At 38.4% G+C, this 24,168-nt stretch overlaps 1 protein-coding gene across 1 annotated transcript in view; it reads left to right on the forward strand.

The window, feature by feature from the left end:
- Positions 1 to 7,240: 7,240 nt before the first annotated feature.
- The window catches only part of CD53 (CD53 molecule), a 28,731-nt gene continuing 11,803 nt past the window's right edge, over positions 7,241 to 24,168 (forward strand). The window contains exon 1 of the mRNA XM_008588154.1: positions 7,241 to 7,335. The gene's annotated coding sequence lies outside the window, so the exon portion shown is untranslated. The remainder of the gene's footprint in view (positions 7,336 to 24,168) is intronic.

The following is a 24,168-nucleotide window of genomic DNA, read 5'->3' on the forward strand; positions in this document are numbered from 1 at the left end:
TGCAAAAAGGAATAGAGCTGTTTTTGCCCAAGGATTGATGAACAGGGTTGTCTCATTTAAATTTTAAATAAAAGGCAACTTCTTAAACCAGGAGCTCCCTAAACCAGATGAACAGATGCCTCTGAACATGGCTGTGGATACTGATGAGTCTGACAGCCTCAGGTGGACTGGTGTGCCAGGGATATGGTCTAAACAAGTCAGACTCTGTTACATTATCTCCAGTAGACTTGGATGCATATGTAAAAGCCCACATCCAAAACGAACTGGTAAGGCTGTTCACTAATTCATTTAATTACTCATCAAGGTTCATTATGTGCTAGATACAGTGATAAAATGATGGGCAAAAACAGAGGCAGTACCTGCTCTCCCTGAACTCACAGTCTGTAAGAGAAAGAAAAACATTAGTCAAATAACTAATGTAAAACTACCTATATAAATATAAAATTACACTTGTGAGTCAAAATTGAAAAAAAAAAAAAACAAGATCAACACTACACGCCTATTAGGATGTTCAAAATCCAAAACACTGACAACACCAAATGCTGATGAGGATGGACAGCAACAGGAACGCTCATTCATCGCTGCTGGGAGTGAAAAATGATATGGCCACTTTGGAAGACAACTTGGCAATTTCTCACAAAACGAAACATATTTTACAATACAATTCAGCAAGCATGCTCATTAGTATTTACTGAAATTAGTTGAAAATTTATTTCCATCACCCCCCCCCCCTGCACATGGATGTTTATAGCAGCTTTATTCATAATTGCCAAAACTTGGAAGCAAACAACATGTCCTTAAGTAGGTGAATGGATAAATAAACTGTGGCACATCTGTACAATGAAATATTGTTTAGTGCTAAAAAGGAATGAACTATCAAGCCACGAAAAGGCATTAAGAAAATTTAAATGTGTATTACTAAGTGAAAGAAGCCAATCTGAAAAGGCTACGTACTGTATGATTCCAACTGTATGACATTCTTGAAAAGACAAAACTACTGAGACAGTGAAATGATCAGTGGTTGCCAGAGGTTAGAAGGGAGGGAGGGATGAATAAGCAGACACAGAGAAATTTTAGGGCAGTGAAACTACTCAGGATGGTGCTATAAGGGTGAATGTGTGTCACTATTCATTTGTTCAAACCTATAGAATGAATGGGTGATAATGATGTGTTACTGCAGTGGGGAAGTCTGTGCACGTGTAGGGCGGAGGATATGTGGGAACTCTCCGTACTTTCTGCTCAGTTTTGCTGTGAACCTAAAACTGCTCTAAAAAAATAAATCTATTTTAAAATAATAATAATTATTAATATGTTAATTGTACATCAAGAATGTGGTGCTTCAGTTTCTTTCTCTGGAGTAGATTTGGCCTAGGAAAAGTATCTTCTAATCCTTTGCACTCTAAGACTTAGAAGTGGGAAAATGAAGATTCAAGGAAATGATGCTAGACAAAGGACCCAGACAATGTCCCCAGTGCTCTCTCTCTTCTGCTACCATTGTTGTAGGCTCATTGGAAGTTAGGGCTTCATACTTGTTGAGTGCCACCTCCTCCTGCCAGGCCTTCTACCAGGCTCTTGTCTGTACTCACTCCTCTTCCTGCTGGCAAATGCTCCCAGTAATTAGAACATAGCGTGTGGGGGACGTGTGTTAGTGCTTAGCTCCTTGCAATTCTAAAGAGCTGAGCTGACTTCAAAATAGAAAAGCTGAGGTCAGCATTGCACATGCAGGTGCTGCCTGAATCCTTTTCTGGCTCCTATAAGTTATGATCCCCTAGTGCTGAGGATAGGATTATCTCATACCTAAACTTTTCTCTTTTTAAGTTAAACAAAGAGATAATGTTTACCATTCATGGAGGCCACTCAAAATCCTGGCTGGGAAACAGCGCATATAAGACAGTACTGAGTGTCTGAAATTCTCAGGCTTTGCTTTATGAAGAGAGAATGCCCTCTTCGTGCTTTTCTTGTAAACTAGGGGAATACTGTTGAGGTTATTTTAGTGTTCCTCCAGTGAAAGTAAAAGTTGTCAGCTTTCAATTATCTGCAAGTGGCTCATCTACAGCAGGTGTCGATGTCAGATTAGCTTTGGGAGAAGCCGTATAGCTGGATAGGAGAACAGGCCTTTGAGCCATGGGCAAGTTTTGAATTCAAGCTCTGCCCCTTTCTAGCAGTGTGGCTTTTGGTAAGTTACCAGAACTCACTGACCTTAGCCTCTCTTATTTGTAAAGGAGAAAATGCCATGCCTATTTCATACTGCTACTAAGTGAGAATGTGTACAGTACACCATCACCCATAGAAAGAGTTTGGTAAGTCAAAAGCTCTTGTAACTATTTTACATTTCACCTTCTGCACCAAATCTTAGCCAAAACTATGATCTAGTAGAAATTCATTTTTGGCATTATAAAGTGATAAATGCTCAGAATTTTTAAGGCCCAGAGAGAAAATTTTAAGGCCCAGAATTTTTAAGGCCCAGATTACTTCACAGGTAGGGAAGTAATCCCCTAGGGGATCAAGTGGAGTTTCCCTGGGCAATTATAGAACAAAGGCTAGAATCCAACACTTCTGTTTCTGATTCCAGGCCTTCCCCCCAATACCGCATCACCTACTAACTCAATTCCTTCTTTCCTCACCCAGAGACCCATAAGGAAATTCCCTTGTACATGGCAGAACTGCCTCTAGGATCCCCGTTTTGTTACACTTGCCAGGGAGACAGTGTAGTGCATCATAGCACAAGCCAGAGCTGTTGACATCCCTCCCCATCCCTGAGCCCCACAATGGGCCTCCTAGATGTTTCACAGCCTTGAATCAGATAGCAAAGCCTCAATATTTTTGTGGTCAACAAACCTCTGTCAGCTGGGAGAAATATTTCCCCATTATTCCCTCTGCAGAAAGCCACAACTTCCAGCCTCCCAACAGGAGGGGAAGTGTTGGGTACAGAATTGGCTTCCTATTTCCATTGAGACATGACAAAGAAACGTGAAGCCTGGGGAGTCTCCTACCAAGTTAATGAGGGTGTAGGACCGGAGGGGTCAAATCCATGGTCCCACAACTGAAAATAAACCCAGCACTGGCAAGGAACCCAAAAGTCTGACCTACTGGACCAGTGGTTTTCTATCCTTTGAGTTGGGCAAAGATACTTAAGAAGCCACCAAAGGAGGGAAGAGGGTGAGCAGTCTCTGAACCCCACCCCTCTGTTCCCTGAGCAGTTCTGCTTTTGTCTACCCTATTTATTGCTGTTCCATTTAAAACTTAATTTGAATAGAGACTTTTGCTGCTATATATGCATACACAAACATGTACTTTTTTTTTTTTTTTTAAATCTTAGACCTTTCCTTTTTTATAGCTTCCTTTATTTCTCTGCTGGAAAAAAATATACAAAAACATGAGGGTCAAGTTTGGCTTAATTTACCCCTGCAAGATCAAGGACAGTTGCTGTGCCCTGGCTGAGAGGAGAATAAGGAGTGAATGTTTGGAGAAGGCTACAGCTCCTAGGATGACCAGCTTTTGTAGATGATTTTGTATGTCGCAGCTACCAACACTCTGTTTTTAAGCCTCCTGAATCTCTGTAATGACTTCTCTTCTATAAATTGATTTAGGCCCTAGGAACGATATGGGCTCTTGACCATATATACCCAATTTATGAAACCCGGATTTTAATTCATTTCTCAATATGAATGATTTTTGAAACTCCAAAAATATCCAAATGATATGAAGCCAAATGTTAGAATTTTAAGCACTTATATTTATTTCTAAGATATAACTTATAACAGTAATCAAATTGCATAATGAGTCATCTTTTTAAAATGATGTTCTGTTGTGCTCTCTTCAGAACTTTAACCTTAAAGTCCATAAGGCAAAATAAAATGTGCTACTAGTTAACTTTAATCTCCCACTTGAAGTTTCCAGTCTTATAATTCTCAAATGCATCTATGCCTCCAAAGTCCTAATATCCTTGCTTACTTGAGTAACTTGCTGAAATAATCTTGGGAGTTCTGTCTGTATTCTTCTCATATTTCAATAGTGATTACTTTTTAATAATAAAAACAGACTCACTCACCCAGGAGGCTTAAAAAAAAGGCCTAAATGGGGACCCAATGATCTTCCCAACATCATATGGTTTTGTCCATTCAGGATGTATTTTGGCGGGTACTGCTGCACGATAACGGAGCAGCAATAACTTGTATCCCTACTCTCTGGCCAAGTTCAAGTCTCCTAAACTCCCAGGTTCCATTATCACCTGTGTTGGTTGATCAATATGACATGCACTGAGAAGGCCAGACCATGAGCTTGAGTTTCTGCTAAATCCCTTTTCTAATTTAGTTTTTTCAAAGTTTTTGAGCTTTCTTCTGGATTATTCAACAAGTGGTGCCCTGACATTGTCTTATTCTCCATTTGTTTTTGTTCTTGTCCCTCCAAATGGATTGTAAACATTTGATGGTCAGAAACAACATTAATTCTCAATAAAATCTTGTAGGTTTGGGTATAAGTAGGTGCAATCCCACCCCCACTCCCACTCCCAGGCAACAGCCACCTCTGATCGTCAAGCTCTTAGTTCAGCCCTTCCCAGAGGGATGATGGAGAGAGGCACATTAAAGGAAAAAATTTCTCCATTAAAATGGTCATCTACTTTTGCTATGAGCAACTCTTATCTGATATATTCTTCCTGCTATTCTTAAGATCACCTCTTTAATAACCACTTCTCCCTCCGCTCTATTTATCTTTTTCTTTCTCTTAGTCTCTCTTCTCATCCCAAATCTCTGGTTCTCCTAGCTTTCTGGCCACACATTTTCTGAAGCTATCCAGATATTTATAGGGCATCTCCGATTGTAAAACACGATACTTGGCACTAAAAATACAATCATGAGCAAGATCAGTCAATATATATAGGACAATGCAAAGCCTACAGAGCTTTGAGTCTAGTGGGGGAAAACAGACAAAGACAATGAATGATAGGGAGTGGGGGGACGCTTGTGGACAACAGGAGCATGTAGCAGGAGTGCCTGGTCCTGCCTGGAGGGATTCCTGGAGGAACTATGATACGGAGGATGAGCAGGAATTAGTTAGGTGAACAGGTGAGAGGATATTCTAGACAGAGAGTGACAGAGAGAGAGAGAGAGAAAACTAGATTGACTTGTTCAAGCAACTCAAAGGAATTCCTTATTCAGTGTTGTCCAGGGTGGGGACCCTGGGGGAGGAGATGGGGAAAGAGTAGCTAGATGAGGGTTTTAAGCTGGGAAGTGATGTGATTAAATTTGAATTTTAGAAATCTCTCCTCCTCTCCTCCTGGTCCTGAAGGAGGCTGGGATCCTGTAACCCAAATCAGAGATAAGAATTAGTGTGGGGGGCTGGAGAGAAGTCACTTGATTTGGGAAATATTGAGGCAAAGGTATAATTTACAGGACTTGGTAATTGATAATAGGTTGCAATGTGGGAGTGAGAGAGACAGTAGCCAAAGAGAACACCTGGTTTCTGACATGGGCACCTGGGAAGCTAGTCGGACCTTTCTTTCCCTGAGATGGTAGACTCCGGGGGAGGAGCAGGCTTGAGTGTGGGATGCCGAGTTTATTAAACGGAATTTGGATACTGATTTGAGGTGCCTGAGAGACATTTGAATATATGCATGTGGAGCTCAAATGAGAGATGAGGTTGTGTATATAGATTTGTGAATCTTTGAAACAGAGAGATAGTAATTGAACCCATCAGAATGGGTGAGATAACTGAAAAAACGTGAGTCCAACTAGAAGTCTTTCTTCAGCTCCTGCACTCTACCACTGCAGGGACCTGTCAGCCTGGGAGCAGCCCTGGGTCAGGGGCAGTGATCCCAGCCAAGGAGAGGAGAGTTTATAATACCATTTACCAAAGTGTATTTATGCTGAAAAACTATTCCCCAAGAAAAACCACACACACACACACACACACACACACACACACACACACACACACACACACACACGTTCCGTGGTCAAATAAGTTTAGGAAAATCTACATACTATATCCCCTGCCTAGAGAATATTAAGAACTGACAAATTCTACAGTAAAGTCTTTTCTCATCTTTGTTTAACTCAGTTTTCCTCATGAACCAGCCCCACTAAGGGATGACTTGAGAATCTGAATGTCTCAGAATGAAGGAGGAGGGAGACAGCTCTCTCTCCCAGTTGCATGCTTCCAACTCAAGCACTGGGGAAAGAGTGTCAGCCATCTCTTCCATCATCAGATGAAGAAATTGGGGCTCAGTGATTAGTTTCAAGTTTCACAGCTGGCTAATGATACATTTGGATTGTCACCTAGTCCCTCAACCCTTTCAATCTAAGAAAATTGTAGTAGATGCAGAAGAATGAAAATTGGAAATACATTTTTCAAAACCTACTGGTCACATTGTTTCTCAAACAGCATGGCTCTGTCATTTCATAGTTGTGTAATCTTGGGCAAATTATCCAACTTCTTTTAACTTCTACTTTCTCATCTATAAATAGGGATACAACAGTAACTAGTCGGAGTATTATTAGATGTTACTCTTTATAAACTGAGGCTGAGATGCTGAGATTTACTCAAGATATCACAGTGAACAGAGAAAAGCTGGAACTGAAACTCAGATGATTGGACTCTAAATTTGGTCTTCCCTTGGCTAACCAAATCATTTCTGCCAGTGCCCCTTGGGTCTCGTGTTGGGGTCTTCCCCTGGCAATACCCTCACATAAGGACAATCTTGCTTTTGAGACAGAAATCTTATTGGTACCCAATCAAAGCGGAGCCTAGAGACTGCCCGATGCCAGCTGGAGGGAAGGTGGGGAGAGAGCAGAGTACCTTGAGAGGGACCCCCAAAGTGTCAGTTCTAGAAACTTAAAAATATTGATTCTTGTGTGCCACTCTAGTCTCAGTCTACCTGAATGGGAAACACTGGAGGCGGGGCCAGGCATATGTATTCTTGAACAGATCCACAGGTAATTCTGAGGTGTCACCTTGAATGAGAAACACTGTCCTTTTCTAGACAAAAATCACCAAAATCACTCTAGAAACCACCAGTGCTCACAAATTAATACCCGAACCAATTTGACCTTTGGGTTTCCTTTGTTCCATAGAAAGATTAGGGTGGGCTGTGGAAAAAAGATTCTAAAAAGCCACTGAGGGAGGATTGAATCTCTGAGGCTGAAGAGGGTGGACCCAGCCTCACTTCCTCCCTGTTCTCATCTGGCTTCCTGTCGTCACAGTGTGAACAATTTTTTTCTCCCTTCACTTCTCCTTTTACACAAATAGCCTCAGACGTCCTCAGCCTTGTCGTTGCCTCCTCAAGGACAATCACCAAATTCTGCCTGAAAGAGTGAGAAACAGTGCCTGCAAAAGGTAAGATTGATGGCGTTTTAACCTGGCTTGAGACCAAAACTCCGAACCATTTTATATGGGGCAGGGCATCTTCTTAGAATTCTCTATGTACCTCTCTAGTAACTCAAAAATGTCCTGCAACTTCTGTTTCAAAAATATTTAGTGCAGAAAGTAAAAAAGATCAGCAAGATTCTAGTAATACCCGCAAAGGCAACCAGGCCAGGAATACTTTTACTTTACCGGGCTCCCATTATCTGGTATCTCTTTGGGTCAGGGCATTCATGTGCTTAAATTGCTACGGAACTTGAATTACTGTGTGTGGTAATTTCTGATGTCTGGAGCTTTTTGTGTGAGATGAAGTTGGGCTAATTTCCTATGTGCTCTACTTTTTAGAACATTGGTCTTGTGATTTTAAAGTGAGGAGAGAACCCACAGCGAGAGCCATTTAGAAAGGAAACTGGGAGATGTGGATCTTCTTCATTTGAGCAATTTTCAAAAGTAAAGTTAGTGACCCCCACTGTGACTCCTCAGAGCCTCTAAAGAGAAGGACAGCTAAAATTCACAACAGCAGGATGTGTTCAGTAACTGTATTTTAAGAAATGAAAGCTAAAGAGGTGAAAGAGGTTTGCTGGCTTTCAAAGAGCAGGAAGAACATTGTGATCCTCAGAGCTCCCCCAAATTAACTTATTTTTCATGCACAAACCATGAATATTGATAGACATAATATTAAATGTACTTATGAAAGGCAACCCACAAAACTTGCTTTTGCAATAATTTCCAAGTCATGTGCCATAACTAATGATCGAGGTTACACAGACTCAGTAGTGATAGCCAAGCTTTGGTCCTGACTTTCTGTGACCACCATAGCAGTTGCTGGTCAACACAGGAAACTGCATCAGAGCTTTCTTCTTCCAAGACCTTCTAGAATCTCACTTGATTATGCCCTGGAAGGAAGAGAGGAAAGTCCCCTGGGACCGTATCTACCCACCTAAGAATGAAGGATAGCAATGGAGCAGAGGGCTCCAGATTCCCAAAGGTCAGTGGCTACTGAACCTTGAATTTAAAAATAAAGACAAGACTTTTTAATGAATTCACTTGATACGCAGGTGTTGGGCACCTCCTGAGGCCAGCATTGTGCTTTGGAAGGTATTGGTGGGGAGGGGGAGGTGTAAGGTAGACTAGTCCAGGCGAGTTCTGCGCTTAAAGAATTCCTGTGTGAGATAAGAGATATCACACTATGTAGGTGCTTTGGAAGAGAGCTGAGTAAAGACAGAATTTAAGCTGCTGGTTGAACAAGACGTTTTGCTTTCTCAATCTCAAGTGGAATCTTCAGTGTTTTGAAATTGCGGTTGAATGGTAGTAGAGGCTGAATTGAAACATAATTTCCTGTTTTCTATGTAGGCCAGTTAAGAATGTTTAGCTTTTAAGTGAAAGGACTGAGTACCTTTACATGCATAAGGAATGATTCAAAGCCCATCCCTTCACATTTACTGTTACCACCTAAGTGACCTACCTCATCTTTGCTCACTGAACAAACTAGAAAGGACAAACTCTGTTGGATCTTGGTTTCTTATGATCTCTGGTTGACCCTTGACTGCCCAGAGGCCCTCAGACTCCTATTCTCCTTTCCCAATCCCACCCACAACATACCAGTGGCCAGGCATTGTGCACAGTGCTGGAGACACAAGATAACTGAAGTAGTCATCAGTCTCAAAGTGCTTGTGGAGTCTAGCATGGAGGACAGACACAGCAATACACAAATACAACACAATGTGCTCTTTTCTGTAATGGAAGGAGAATATGCACGAAATGTAGGAGAAGTTTGGGAGTATGCCAAAGACTCCCTGGGAGAGGTGGAGTCTTCTTGGGTTCACTTTCAAAGAAGTATGAGTTGCTATGGAGACTGGGGGTAATGGCATTCCAAACAGAGGGCAAAGTCAAAGAGGTGTGAACCCCCAGGCATGTGAGAAATGAAAGTAAGCAAGTGAGGCTGCAGTACAACAAGCCACATTTGCAGGCCCACAGACAGTGGAAAGCCCTTGCTTCTACTTGGCACCTGAAAGTGGAGGGGAAGATCACTGACCTGGCAGGTCCTGGGCCTCACCCTTGAAGGGGCTATGTCTGAGACAGAATTGATGGGAAATGGCTTGAAACGAGACTGAAGAGGCAGTTTTCTTTCTCCTCAACCTAGATTTTCCCCTACAACAGAAGGCAGGATGGAGCTTTTTGAGAGGTTACATCTATCTTCTTTCTCTCAGCTTCCGTTCCAGGAAATACTGTGTTAATTTAGTTACAGTGGTTTGGTTTGTGCATCTAGATTAGTCAGCCCATAGCACTACTTATACTGAGTGAGCATTCACTGTGTACAGATCATCCTGGGCCCTGGAAACTGGGCACCTGCCCTCAGCAAGCTCCCAGGACCCAGCTGCCACTGCAGGTGCAGAGCACTGAAGTAAAGTAACCAGAGAAACCAGACAGCTGTGCAGAGCTGGCCTCCATGGTGGCTACTGGGGCAGAGGAGAGGAGGATTGCAGCTGGAGGTTGGGTGGTCAGTCTGGGAAGCCTGTCTGAAAGTAGGTGTTGGGAAAGAGGAAGATATATGTGTTTCTGAAGCAAATGGGTGAACACCCAGAGTGGAGGCCATGAATCTCTATTTTGGGATGGAGAGACAAGTCCTTTCTACTCATTATTCATTTCATGAGCACACAGTGGAGTTCCTACCCAAGCAGTAGCATCAATACGTCACAGCTATGGCTAAGAACTGTTGTAAAAGAGAAGATGCTATGAAGATATATTTCTATAATTATTTAAAACGAGAGTGCCGTGTTCCAAGTATTAGAATGCTGGTGCTTAAGGGGAGCTTAGAGATTATTTAGGTTCATATAAAGTCTCTAACTTATAGCAAGAGCCCAATAAATGTTAGCTGTTGTAACTTTACAATCTTCTTATTTTTAGGTAAAGGGACTTGTCTAAAATTATAAAATTACTTAACTAGTTATTTAGAATGTTTACTGATTCTGTATCAAATGCTCTTTCCTCCACCCTGTACTGTATTTCCTTTTCTTAGATATTCCTTCTTAAACAGGCATCATTAGACTGTGCTCTTTGTTTACATAAATAAATTTCCAGTGCATTTTAACATAAGCAAACATAAAAATACAACTTAATTGTAAATCCAATCAATCTGAAACCAATATTGTAGCAAATCAAATAGTTGATATATATTTAATTTGCCAAGCTTTTGTTTGACATTTTTTATTTCAGGAGATGTAGATTGAGGAAAGGGGTGAGAAATGATTTTGGTGCCTCATATCTTTTGTTCAGGTAAATTTGAACTCATGGCTTAGTATTTACTCTATATCAGGAACAAATAGAGGCATTAATTATCCCATGATTTGTTCCTCTAAAAATAACTATTGTAATACCTCGGTGTGTATACCACTGGGGTTCAATGAACTACCTGTCATCTATCTAAATTTATTTGGACAAGGAGGTCTTAATTTGGGTCCCTCATGGAGAACAGATTTTTCCTCCTATTTAGAAAATATATTTGTTCATCACAGCCTCAATTTTCTTTACTGAGGAACCAAAGGCCTCTATAGGTTCCATATAGAAATGGATAGGAATCCATAATTACCTTGCTGAATACCATGCTCTTGTATGTAAATTGACAGATAGGTATATAGAGAAATGTCTGGGCAAATTTCACCAAATTTGTTAATGGTGGTTATCTCTGGGAGATGGGGTTTCAGAAGATTTTATGTTTTCTTCTTTGTACTTTTCTTTATTGTTTGAATTTTTACAAAGGGCACATAAAACTTATTTTAAAAAGGTATTTCCAAGAAATGAAACAAGCAAAGGATTATTAAAGACCTTCTGTTCCCTGATGTATTTTATTTCTAGAAATCTATTAGAAAGTTCAGGGTCACCCTTAGGAATGGACTGGTAGGTTAGCTCTGAACATGATCTTCTTGTCAGTATTCACTGAATTGGGTACTCAGGGACTGAGCCATCCAGGAAATATTATCTCATTTAACCCCCAGAACAATCTATGAGGTAGGTATTAATACTCTTATTTTAAAGATGAGGAAATTGTGAAAATTGAACAGGTTAAGCAAGTTGCTAAGACCACACTTCTGGTAAGTGGCACTGCCAGAATTCAAAATTTGACCTGTCCGATTCCAAAGCTAGTGTTTATCAAACTGTGTTCCATGGAACACTAAGTTCTTTGAGCTATTAATAAGTAATCTTCAATATAAGAATATGTTTGTAATTATATAAGTATACTTTTCTCTTAGAGACCCATGATGTACATTAGCATACAACAAGTGTCTTAGAAGTCACTCATTAACAAAACTATTTAGTAACTATTGTTTTTTATTTTTACTTAATCCCATTTACCTCCAAAATTATTTGACCATGGAACCTTCTCAATCTCAATCTCTACTGCTTTGTTTGCTTCTGGTTTTTTTTTTTTTTTTTGAGGAGCACATTAATATCTCATAAACATAATGATCTGTGAAACACCAAACCTGTCTTGCTGTGGCTCCAGATTGGCCTCAAAATTGGATCAGATAAGGTTAGAGATCAAGAGTTGAAGCTTCTATGCAACCTTAACTACTTCAAAGCTTGATTAAACTGAAGACTAGATTAGATGGTGTTGCAAGTGCAGGTCAGAGAAAAGAGAGGGATGGAACTAGAAGTCCATAAGACACTTTAGCAGCCCAAGCTTTTTGCTTGGAGGAAATTAAAGGGTAAAGTTCATCCCTGTTTTCCACATTGGTACGTGGGAGGTGACCACAGCAAAGCGCAATTTGGTCATGGAAGTTTCCTGGAAACTGATGTCACGGGCTTTCTGTGCAGACCCATGAGTCATGGGGCTGGGTTTGCTAGACTTGACTGCGTCAGTGCTGTCAGTTCCTCTGGATGGGGGGTAGGAGGGGTAGGAAACTCAGTAACTGGCCAATAACAGTAAGAAAGGGAAGAGGATATGGGGCATCATTCTCTCTGGGTTTCTACGAAAACCGGTGCCATCGCTGCATGTGATAAAAGTTGTCTCAATGTTCTCACCAAGAGGGCAGATCTTCTCCTTCAATTTGGTATTAATCTGAGTAAGAAGAAAATCAGGGATGGAGGAAGAAGAGGCTCTTCTTCCTGTCTGTGAAGGAGAGAATCAGTGGGTATATCCCCAGATTTTTGGATACTTTGCTAGTTGGTGCTCTGTGAACAATTAGGTTACACAGTCCCGGAGCAGCTGTCACAGGACCCCCGGGTGTTTGGGGCTGCCATGACCCTAGGAGGCATCTGGCCCAATCCCTTTCTCTTACTGATGGGTAAGTTATTTATTTGCCTGTGTTCAAAACATCTGTTTATGAGCAGAATAAAAACCCAAGCCCAAGGCTCCTGACTCTGCAGTATCATGTTCATTCCACTATACCAGATTATTTGGAGTTAATGAGTCAAGGCCCAGTTATATCTTCATTAACAGTTTTAATTTTTTAATGTAATCAGGTACTATGCTAGGCTTTGAGGATTCTAGGGAGGGAAGAGATAAAACAAAGTGGTTAGTACAATGGCAGAGAGGTGCAGGCATTACAGGCACTACGTGGGGGAGTGAGGGGTTGTGTGTGAAGACTTAGACTCAACCAGAGAAGCCTTCACGGGAAAGTGACACTTGAGCTGAGTCATTAGGATTAGCAACTAACTGGACTAAGAGGTTTTAAGGAGAGAAAGCAAATTTCAGCAATGAACCATGTGAGCGAAAGTAACAAGGGAGGCATTGAGACAAGTATTTAATGTTGCCTGCTGAATTGTGAAGTATAAGACAGGAAATGTTGTCATGAGTATGGAGCAATGAACAGGAACAAATTAGAAGGGGACTTTTGACATATGTATACATGCATAAATCCATCACCACAGTCAAGACAATGAGTATGTTCATCACACCCAGAAAACTCCTTGTGGCCTTCTGTATGCCCTTTCTCCCATCCTTTCCTTCTCCCCCTCTACTCACCTCCTACCCTACCTCACTCACATCCCAGGCAATCGCTGATCTGCTTTCTGTTGCTGTAAATTAGTTTTCATTTTCTAAAATGTTGTTTAACTGGAATTATACAGTCTCATTTCTATCACTCTTCAGAATTATTTTGAGTTTCACCTATGCTATAAAGTGTATCAATAGTTCACTCCTTTTTATTGCTGAGTAGTATTCCACTGTACGGTTATCCCTTAGTTTATTTATCCATTCACCTGTTGATGGACATTTAGGTTGTTTCAAGTTTTGGGCTATTACAAATAAAACTGCTATGAACATTTTTTTATAAGTCCTCATATGGACATATACTTTCATTTCTCTTGTAAATGGCTAGATCATATGATAAGTATATGTTTAACTTTGTACAAAATCAGAAAACGTTTTTTCAACATGGATATACTATCATTTTACATTCCCACCAACAATGTATGAGAATTTCAGTCCTACAACATCCTCATTGACACTGGGTATGGTCAGTTTTAAAAAACATTTTAGCCATTTTAGAAAGTGTGTAGTGGTATCTTATTGTGGTTTTAGTTTGCATTTACCTAATGGTTCATGAAGCACAGAATTTTTTCATATGCTTATTTGCTATCTATTTATTGTATTTGGTGAAATGTCTATTCAGATCTTTTGCACATTTTATTTTTATTTTTATTTTTTTACCATTGAGTTTTGAGAATTCTTTTCAGACTTTGAATATAAGCCTTTTGTATCATGTGTGATTTGAAATATTTTTCCCTGTGGCTTGTCTTTTCATTCTCTTAACAGTGTCATTAGAAGAGAAGTTTTTAATTTTGAAGAAGTTCAATTTATCAGTTTTTATGGATTACGCTTTTGGTGTCTTATCTGAGAACTCTTTACTTAACCAAGATTGCAAATATTTTCTCCTATATTTTCTTCTGGAGTACTATAGTTTTAGGCTGTACATTTAGATCCATGATCCATTTTTAGTTATTTTTTAATATGGTGAGAGGTATAGATCTACATCCATTTTTTTGCATATCAATATCCAATTATTCCAGCATCATTTTTTAAAAAAACATATTCTTCATTCTCTATGAATGAATGAAAATCAATTATTGATGTATGCCTGAACTCTCTATTCTGTTCCATTGATCTATTTGTTTATCTTAACACCAATGAATGCTATGCTGTTTTTATTGTTGTAGCTTTATAGAAACGAATAAGATTAGGTAGTATTTATCCTACAACTTTGTTCTTTATCATATTCATTTTTACTATTCTAAGTCCTTTGTATTCACAAATAAATTTTAGAATCAACTTCACAAAGTCTACAAAAAAGTCTCTTGTGATATTGATTGGGATTACAATAAACCTATAGATAAATCTGGGAAGAATTGACATCTTAACAGTATTGTCTCCCAAACCATGGATGTGATATATCTCTCCATTAATTCACATATTTTCAATTTCTCTCAGCAGTTTTTTTTTTTTTTAGTTTTCAGCATACAGTTCTTTTACATCTTTTGTCAGATTTATCCCTAAGTATTTAATACTTGATGCTATTATAAATGATACTTTAAAAATTTTAGATTTCTAATTATTTGTTTCTAGTGTTGATTAGTGTGCATTTAATCCTTTATCCAACAACCTTGTGAGTGCACTTGTTAGTTCTTGTAGTCTTATTTTTGTTGATTTCTTCAGATATTTCTACAAAGACAATCATGTCATTGATGAATAAAGCCAGTTTTGCTTTTTTATTTTGAGTTTGGATGCCATTCTTTTCATGCTTCATTGTACTGACTAGAAACTCCAGTACAATAATGAATAGAAATGGTAAGAGTGGACAGACCTGTCTTCCTAATATAAGGGAAAGGCATTTGGTCTTTCACCATTGAGTATGATGCTAGCTCAGTGTTTTTCATAGATTCCCTTTTTAAGGTTGAGCAAGTGTCTTTCTACTTCTAGTTTGTTGAGGGTTTTCTTAAAATCAGAAATAGATGTTGAATATTGTCAAATGAATTTTCTTCATCTACTGAGATGATCATTTGGTTTTTCATTTTTAGTTTGTTAATTAATGTGGTTAATTAAATGTATATTTATACATTAAAACAACCTTTTAACATTCCTGGTATTAGTCCCACTTAGTCATGATTCCTTACCCTTTTTCTATATTGTTAGATTTTTTTAAACTAAAATTTTGTTTATAATTTTTGCATCTATGTTCATGAAGAATATTGGTCTATGGTTTTATTTCTTAAAATCTCTTTCTCTGGTTTTAGTATCTGATAATTCTGGACTCAAAGGATGAGTTGGGGAGTGTAGCCTTTTCTATTTAATGGGAGATTTTGTATATGACTGATATTATTTCTTTCTTACAGGTTTAGTAGATATCATCAGTAAGGCATCTGGACTAGCAGTTTTCCTTGTGGAAAGATTTTTAAACTCCAAATTCAATTCCTTATTAGATGTAGGACTATTAAGGTTATCTATTTCTTGAGTGAGCTTTGATAATTTGTATCTTTCAAGGAATTTATCCAGTTCTTCTAAGTTGTCAAATTATTGGCATAAAGTTGGTCATGATATTTACTTACTATCCTTCCATGTCTGTAAAATCTATACTGTTGTTACTAGATTCTGAACCCACACAGCACCCCTCCCTCCCAGGTGAGCAGGCAAAGTTGCTGAGTGGAAAAGCCATCACAATGCAGTGACTCCTGACATTCTCAGCTGCCCTGTGCAGCCCATGGGGCCAGAACCCTCAAGTGCCCACATGGCTCATAGCTAGCCTGGCGGCATCCCTGCCTCCCCCCACAACCCACCACATGTTCACATGGATTCCTGCAGTACCACAACCCCAGCTGCCTGGAGCCTATACCAGGCAGAGGGATTGAGGCCCTGGCATCTGAGCCCACATGACACTCCTTACCCCATCACCTGGGGAGGACAGGATGACCAAGTGGGTGGGGAAGCCACCAGTAAACAGTTATTCCCCACATCCACATGCAGCAGCCTTGCACAATCCTGGGACCTGCTAAGTCCATTGGTGCCCATGCCAGCAGCCAGCCTGGTGATGGTCTCTCCTCCGCCCACAGCCCTCCACAGCTCTAGAGAGCTGCTAGGTCCTGTGGTACCTGTGCAGGCTTGCTCCAGACTCAACAGCCAATCTAGTGGCCCTCTAAAGAGGACCTGCTGCAACAGTAAATACTTGCTCACTGGCTAACAGAGGATCAGCCACTCCAACAAGAAACTGCTGATGGCCTCACTACTGAGACCACAAAGGCACACACAGACAACTCTAAGATTGAATACAGTTGAAGAAGTTGCAAGAAGGCTACACTACCACACTCACCCTGATCCAAACATAAAATGCCCAACTTGACCATCAATATAGAATATTTCTATAGGAAATAGTTTCTCCCTTCAAAAGCTACTCGGAGAATTAAAAGAAGTGACTACACCACCAGATACCAAGACATCAGTGCAAAGATACAAGAAGCATGAAAAAACAGGGAAACATGACTCTCCCCCCAAAAGACTACAATTCTCCAATTACAGACTCCAAACAACAGGAAATTGACAAGTTACCTGAAGAGGAATCCCAAATGGCAATACAAAGGAAACTCAAAATTAGGGATAAAAAAAAAAAAAAATAGAAATCACAATGACGTCAAAAGAAAATAGAGAACATGCATGAGAAATTCAACAAAGAGATAGAAACACTTTTTAAAAAATCAAGCAGAAATCCTGAAACTGAAAAATTCATTCAATTAAATAAAAAATATAACTGAGAGCATAAGCAGCAGGCTAGAACAAATGAGAGAGCATTTCTGAACTGGAAGACAGGGTTTTGAATTAACACAGCTGTATCAAAGAAAAAAAGAAAAAATAATTTTATTTGTTGGAATATTGCTAATTACCCCTTCAATCTCCTTGCTTGTTAGTGGTCTGTTCAGGTTTTCTCTCTCTTGGTTCAGTCTTGGTAGTTTGTATGTGTCTAGACACTTATCCATATCTTCCGGACTTTCATATTTGTTGTCATCCAGTTGTTTGTAATAGTCTCTAATGATTCTTTGTATTTCTGTGGTGTCGGTTGTAATATCTTCCTTTTCATTTCTGATTTTGTTATTTGGGTCTTCTCTCTTCCTTTTTTTTTTTTTTTTTTTTTTGTTAACCTAGCTAATGGTTTGTCTATTTTATTTATCTTCTTGAAAAAACAAGTTTTTGTTTTGTTGATCTTTTCTATTGTTTTTGGGTCTCTATTTCATTTAGTTCTGCTCTGATCTTTATTTCTTTCTGTCTACTACCTTTAGGTTTGAATTATTGCTGTTCTTTAAGTTCTTGGAGGTGTAGTATTAGGTTGTTTACTTGAAGTCTTTCCATTCTTTTGATATAAGCATTTATTGCAATAAATTTGCCTCTTAGTACTGCTTTTGCAGTATCCCACAGGTTTTGGTATGATGTATCTTTATTTTCATTAGTTTCTAGAATTTTTTTGATTTCTCATTTAATTTCTTCTTGGACCCATAGGTCATTCAGGAGCCTATTATTTAGTTTCCATGTATTTGTATAGCTTCCAGAGTTTTGCTTATTGTTTATTTCCAATTTTAGTCCATTGTGGTCTGAAAAGACAGTTGGAATGATTTCAGTTTTTAAAAATTTGCTGAGACTGGATTTGCCACATAATATATGGTCTATCCTGGAGAATGTACCATGAGCTGATGAGAAGAAACTGTATTCTTTAGTTGTTGGGTGAAATGTTCTATATATATCTGCCAAGTCCAGTTGGTCTAAGGTGTAGATTAAATCCTGTGTCGCTATTGACTTGTTGCTTGGAAGATCTGTTGCATACTGAGAGAGGGGTGTTCAGATCACCCACTATTAATATATTAGGTCCTATTTCTTCCTTCAGGTCTAAAAGTGTTTGCTTTATATATCTGGGTGTTCCAGTATTGGGTGCATACATGTTTATGATTGTTATGTCCTCTAGCTGGATTCTATCTTCCCTTTATCATTATACAGTGGCCTTCTTTGCCTCTTTCTATGCTTTTTGGTTTAAAGTCTGTTTGTCTGATATAAGAATAGCTACTCTTGCTCATTTTTGGTTTCCATTCACATGGCATATCTTTTTCCATCCCTTCACTTTTAGTCTATGTGTGTCTCTACAGGTGAGGTGGGTCTCTTGAAGACAGCATGTACTTGGGTCTAGCTTTTTTTTAATCCAGTCAGTCAGTCTGTGTCTTTTGAATTGGGAGTTTAGCCCATTCACATTTAGGGTAGTTATTGACAAGTGTTGCTTAATTCCTATCATTTAATTGCCACTTGTTTAGATAGTTTAAATATCTTTTGATCATTATTTCCCCTTTTATTTCTCTTCTTCAATGTTAGTTGGGAATTTAAGGTGGGATGATTTAGCTTCTTTCTCTTTCTTGCTGGCATTTTGTTTTAACACTGGGTTTTGCTCTTTCCTGTGTATTTGTGATAGTGGTCACCATTATTCAGATTCCAGATGAATGATTCCCCTGAGAATTTCTTGCAGGGCTGGTCAAGTGGTTGTGAACTACCACAACTTTTGTTTACCTGGGAAATACACTATTTCTTCCTCATTTCTGAAGGAGAGCCTTGCTGGGTAAAGAATTCTTAGCTGGAAATTTTTTTCTTTTAGTATTTTGAATATATCATTCTACTTTCTTCTGGCCTGTAGGGTTTTGGTTGTGAAGTCTGCCATTAGTTTGATGGGGGTTCCCCTATAAGTGACCTGATGTTTTCTCTTGCTGCTTATAGAATTCTCTCTTTGTCTTTGAGAAATCTTCCAACAAAGAAAAGTCCAGGTCTGGATGGTTTTACAGCTGAATTGTATCAAACTTTTAAAGAGGAGTTAATACCAATTCTCCTCAAACTATTCCAAACAATTGAAACAAAAGCTACTCTCCCAAACTCATTCTATGAGACCAACATAACTCTGATACCCAAACCCGATAAAGACACAACAAAAAAAGAAAATTATAGGTCAATCGCCTTGATGGACCTAGATGCTAAAATCCTCAACAAAATATTAGCAATCAGAATACAGAAACACATCAAAAAAATTATACATTATGATCAAGTGGGATTCACCCCAGGGATGCAAGGATGGTTCAACATATGAAAGTCAATAAATGTGATACATCACATCAACAAACTCAATGACAAGGACCATATGATTATCTCAATAGATGCTGAAAAAGCTTTTGACAAAATTCAACATCCCTTCATGATAAAGACTCTCAACAAATTAGGTATAGAAGGAAAATATCTCAGCATAATAAAAGCCATTTATGACAAGCCCACCACCAGTATCATTCTGAATTGGGAAAAACTGAGGGCCTTTCCCTTAAGAACAGGAACAAGACAAGGATGCCCACTCTCACCACTTCTATTTAACATATTACTGGAGGTACTAGCCAGAGCAATCTGGCAAGAGAAAGAAATAAAGGGAATCCAGATTGGAAAAGATGAAGTCAAACTTGCTATATTTGCAGATGACATGATACTATATATAGAAAAACCTAAAGACTCTATCAAAAAGCTCCTAGAGCTGGTTAATAACTTCAGTAACAATGCAGGATACAAAATAAATACCACAAATCAGTAGCATTTATATGCTCAAATAATGAATTAACAGAAAGAGAAATAAAGAAAGTAAGCCCATTTACAATTGTCACACACAAAAATAAGATACCTAGAGATCAATTTAACCAAGGAGGTGAAAGACTGCTACAATGAGAAATACAAACCACTTCTGAAAGAAATTAAAGAAGACACAAAAAGATGGAAAAATATTCCATGCTCTTGGATTGGAAGAATTAACACTGTGAAAATGTCTATACTACCCAAAGTGATCTACAGATTCAATGCAATCCCCATCAAAATACCAATGACATTCTTCACAGAAATGGAAAAAACAACCTTACCTTTCACATGGAAAAATAAAATACCCCAAATAGCCAAAGCAATTCTGAGCAAAACAAAATAAAGCCAGAGGCATAACACCACCTGACTTCAAATTATACTACAAAGCTATTATAACCCAAAAAGCATGGTACTGGTATGAAAATAGACATTCAGACCAGTGGAGTAGAATTGAGACCCCAGAAATCAGCCCTCAGGCTTATAGCCATCTGATATGGGACACAGGGAACAAAAATCTACATTGGGGAAAAGACTGCCTCTTTAACAAGTGGTGCTGGGAAACCTGGATATCCATATGCAGAAGAATGAAGCTAGATATGCTCCTCTCACCATACACTAAAATCAGCTCAAAATGTATTAAACACTTAAGTATAAGACCTGAAACTGTAAAATTACTAAGCGAAAATATAGGTGAAACACTTTAGCAGCTAGGTCTGGGCACAGGCTTTATGAACATGAGCCCAAAAGCACAAGCAGCAAAAGAAAAAATAAACAAATGGGACTATATCCAACTAGAAAGATTCTGCACAGCAAAGGAAAGAATAAACAGAGTGAAATGACAACCTACAGAGTGGGAGAATATTTTTGCTAACTATGCATCCAACAAGGGATTAATATCCAGAATGTACATAGAACTCAAGCAATTATACAGTAAAAAACCAAATAACACGATTAAAAAAATGGGCAAAGGAACTGAATAGACATTTTTCAAAGGAAGACATACAAATGGCCAAGAGATACATGAAAAATGCTCAACATCACTAGTCATCAAGGAAATGCAAATTAAAACTACACTGAGATACCACCTAACCTCAGATAGACTGGCTATAATCAAAAATGAAGGTGAATAACAAATGCTGGCAAGGATGTGGAGAGAAGGGAACACTCCTACAGTGTTGGTGGGACTGTAGATTAGTACAACCACTATAGAAAACAGTATGGAGGTTTCTCAAACAACTACAGATAGATCTTCCATACGATCTACAATCCCTCTTCTGGGTATACACCCAGAGGAATGGAAATCATCATGTTAAAGGGATACCTGCACTCCCATGTTCATTGCAGCTCTGCTTACAATAGCCAAGACATGGAACCAACATAAATGTCCATCATTGGAGAATTGGATAAGGAAACTGTGCTATATATACACCATAGAATACTACTCTGCCATAAAAAAGAATGAAATACTCCCATTTGCAACAACATGGACGAACCTGGAGGAACTTAATATTGAGTAAAATAAGCAAAGCACAGAGGGAAAATTACCACATGTACTCACTCATATGTGGGAGCTAGGAGAGAAAGAAGGAAGGAAAGAAAGACCACAGTAGTGCATTAGTCTCACAGAGGGAGGGACCATTTCTAGGGCTACAAAGTGGAGTGGGGGGGAGATGGAGGGGGAGGGAAGTTGGGGAGTAATTGGGTGGGAGACATGGGGTAAAAAGTAATTTCTGGTAATGGTTATGCTGCCAGTATGAATCTGGCCCTCACATCATGGGCATGAGGGATGACAATTAGCTCTGTATCTCATGAATATTCATAAATAAATAAATACATAAATAAAAAAGAAAAAATCATTTTTAAAAATGAAGAAAATCTATGAGATATTTCTGATAATCTTAAGTGTACAAATATCCATATTATGGGTGTACTGGAAGGGGAAGAGAAAAGAAAAGGCATCGAAAGCCTATTTAATGAAATAATAACTGAAAACTTCCCCAATATTGGGAGAGATATGGTTTTACAGAGCTAAGAAGCTCCAAGATGCCCAAACAGATTCAACCCAGAAAGGACGTCCCCAAGACATATTATAGTCGGATTATCAAAAGTTAAAGACAAAGAAAAAATTCTAAAAACAGTAAGAGAAAAGTGTCAAATCACCTATGATGGAATCCCCATCAGGCTAACAGCAGAAATTCAGCAGAAACTCTCCAGGCCAGGAGAGAGTGGGATGACATATTCAAAGTACTAAAAGAAAAAGCTGTCAACCAAGAATACTACACCCAGCAAAGCACTCCTTCAAAAATGAAGGAGAAACAGTATCTCTCCCACACAAACAAAAGCTGCAGGAATTCACAAACTAAGAAAAAATAAAGACTTTAATACATACAAAAGCTCTTCTTTCCTTTATGTAGATTTGTATTTCCATTTGGTCTCCTTTTTCTTCTACCTGGAGGATTTCCTTTAGCATTTCTCATAGTGTGGATCTACTGGTGAGGAATCCTTTCAGCTTTTGTATGTATTAAAGTCTGTTTTTTTCTTAGCTTGTGAAATATATTTTTGTTGGGTATAGACCTAGGATGACTTTCTTTTCCCCTTTAGTATTTAAATATGTTGGTTCACTGTCTTCTGGCTGTCAGTTCCCCCAAAATGTCTGCTCTTATCCTTATATTTGTTTCTGTATACTTAACATGTCTTTTTTTCTTGTGGCTGTTTTATAATTTCTATCACTGGTTTTGAGTAATTTGATTATAAAGTGCCTTGCTGTAGCTTTCCTCATTTTTCCTTGTGCTTGGGGTTCATTGAACTTCCTGGTTCTATAGGTATATTATTTCATCAAATTTAGGATTGTTTTCAGTCATTATTTCTTCAAATATTTTTCTTTCTACCCCTTTTTCTCCTTGATTCTGGGGACTCTAATTACATGTATATTAACCACTTCAAATTACTTTACAACTCACTGATTCTCTGCTCATTTAAAAATTCTTATTTTCTGCTTGTGTTTCTTTGGGAAACTTTCTCCTGCTGTCTTCAAGTTCACTAATCCTTTCTACTGTGATGTCTAATCTGACATTAAGCCAACCCAGTGTATTTTTTCATGTCACATTGTAGTTTTATCTTTAAAAGTTTGATTTGAAGTCTCAACAAATTCAAAAAAACTGGAATTATCCCATGTATTTTTTCAGACCACAATAGATTAAAATTGGAAATCAATAACAAAATAAACTCTGGAAACTATACAAACATATGGAAATTAAACAGCATTCTACTTAATGACATATGGGTCCAAGAAGAAATCAAACAGGAAATCAACAAATTTATTGAAACTAATGAAAACAATGATACATCATACCAAAACCTGTGGGATACTGCAAGAGCAGTACTAAGGGAGAAATTTATTGCATTAAATGCTTACTTCAGAAGAATGGAAAGATGGCAAGTGAATGACCTAATATTTTAACTTAAAGAACTAGAAAAACAAGAAAGGTCCAAACCCAAAGTTAGCAGATGGAAAGAAATCATTAAGATCAGAGGAGAACTTAATGATATTGAAACCCAAAAAACAATACAAAAGATCAGTGAATCAAAAAGTTGGTTGTTTTAAAAGATAAATAAAATTGACAAGCCATTAGCATGGCTAACTAAAAAAAGTAAAGAGAAGACCCAAATAACAAAAATTGGAAATGAAAAAGGTGATATTATGACTGATATCTCTGAAATACAAGGAATCATTAAAGACTACTATAAACAACTATATGCCAACCAATTTGAAAATCTGGAGTAAATTGATAAATTTCTGGACACACACACACTACCAAAACTGAGCCAAGATGATGTAGAAAATCTGAACAGACCAATAACAATAAAAGAGAATGAAGCTGTTATCAGAAGGCTCCCAACAACGAAAAGCCCAGGACCAGATGGATTCACAGCAGAATTCTACCAAACATTCAAAGATGAATTGACACCAATTCTCTACAAACTATTCCAAAAGATTGAAACAGAGGCCATTCTCCCAAACTCATTCTATGAAGCAAACATCACCCTGATACCAAAACCAGGTAAAGATACAACTAAAAAGGAAAACTATAGGCCAATATCCTTGATGAATATACATGCAAAAATCCTCAATAAAATACTAGCTAACAGAATACAGCAACACATATGCAAAATTATACACCATG

This window comes from Galeopterus variegatus, unplaced genomic scaffold, assembly GCF_000696425.1.
Source record: "Galeopterus variegatus unplaced genomic scaffold, G_variegatus-3.0.2 Scaffold4689, whole genome shotgun sequence".
NCBI classification, from domain to species: Eukaryota; Metazoa; Chordata; class Mammalia; order Dermoptera; family Cynocephalidae; genus Galeopterus; species Galeopterus variegatus.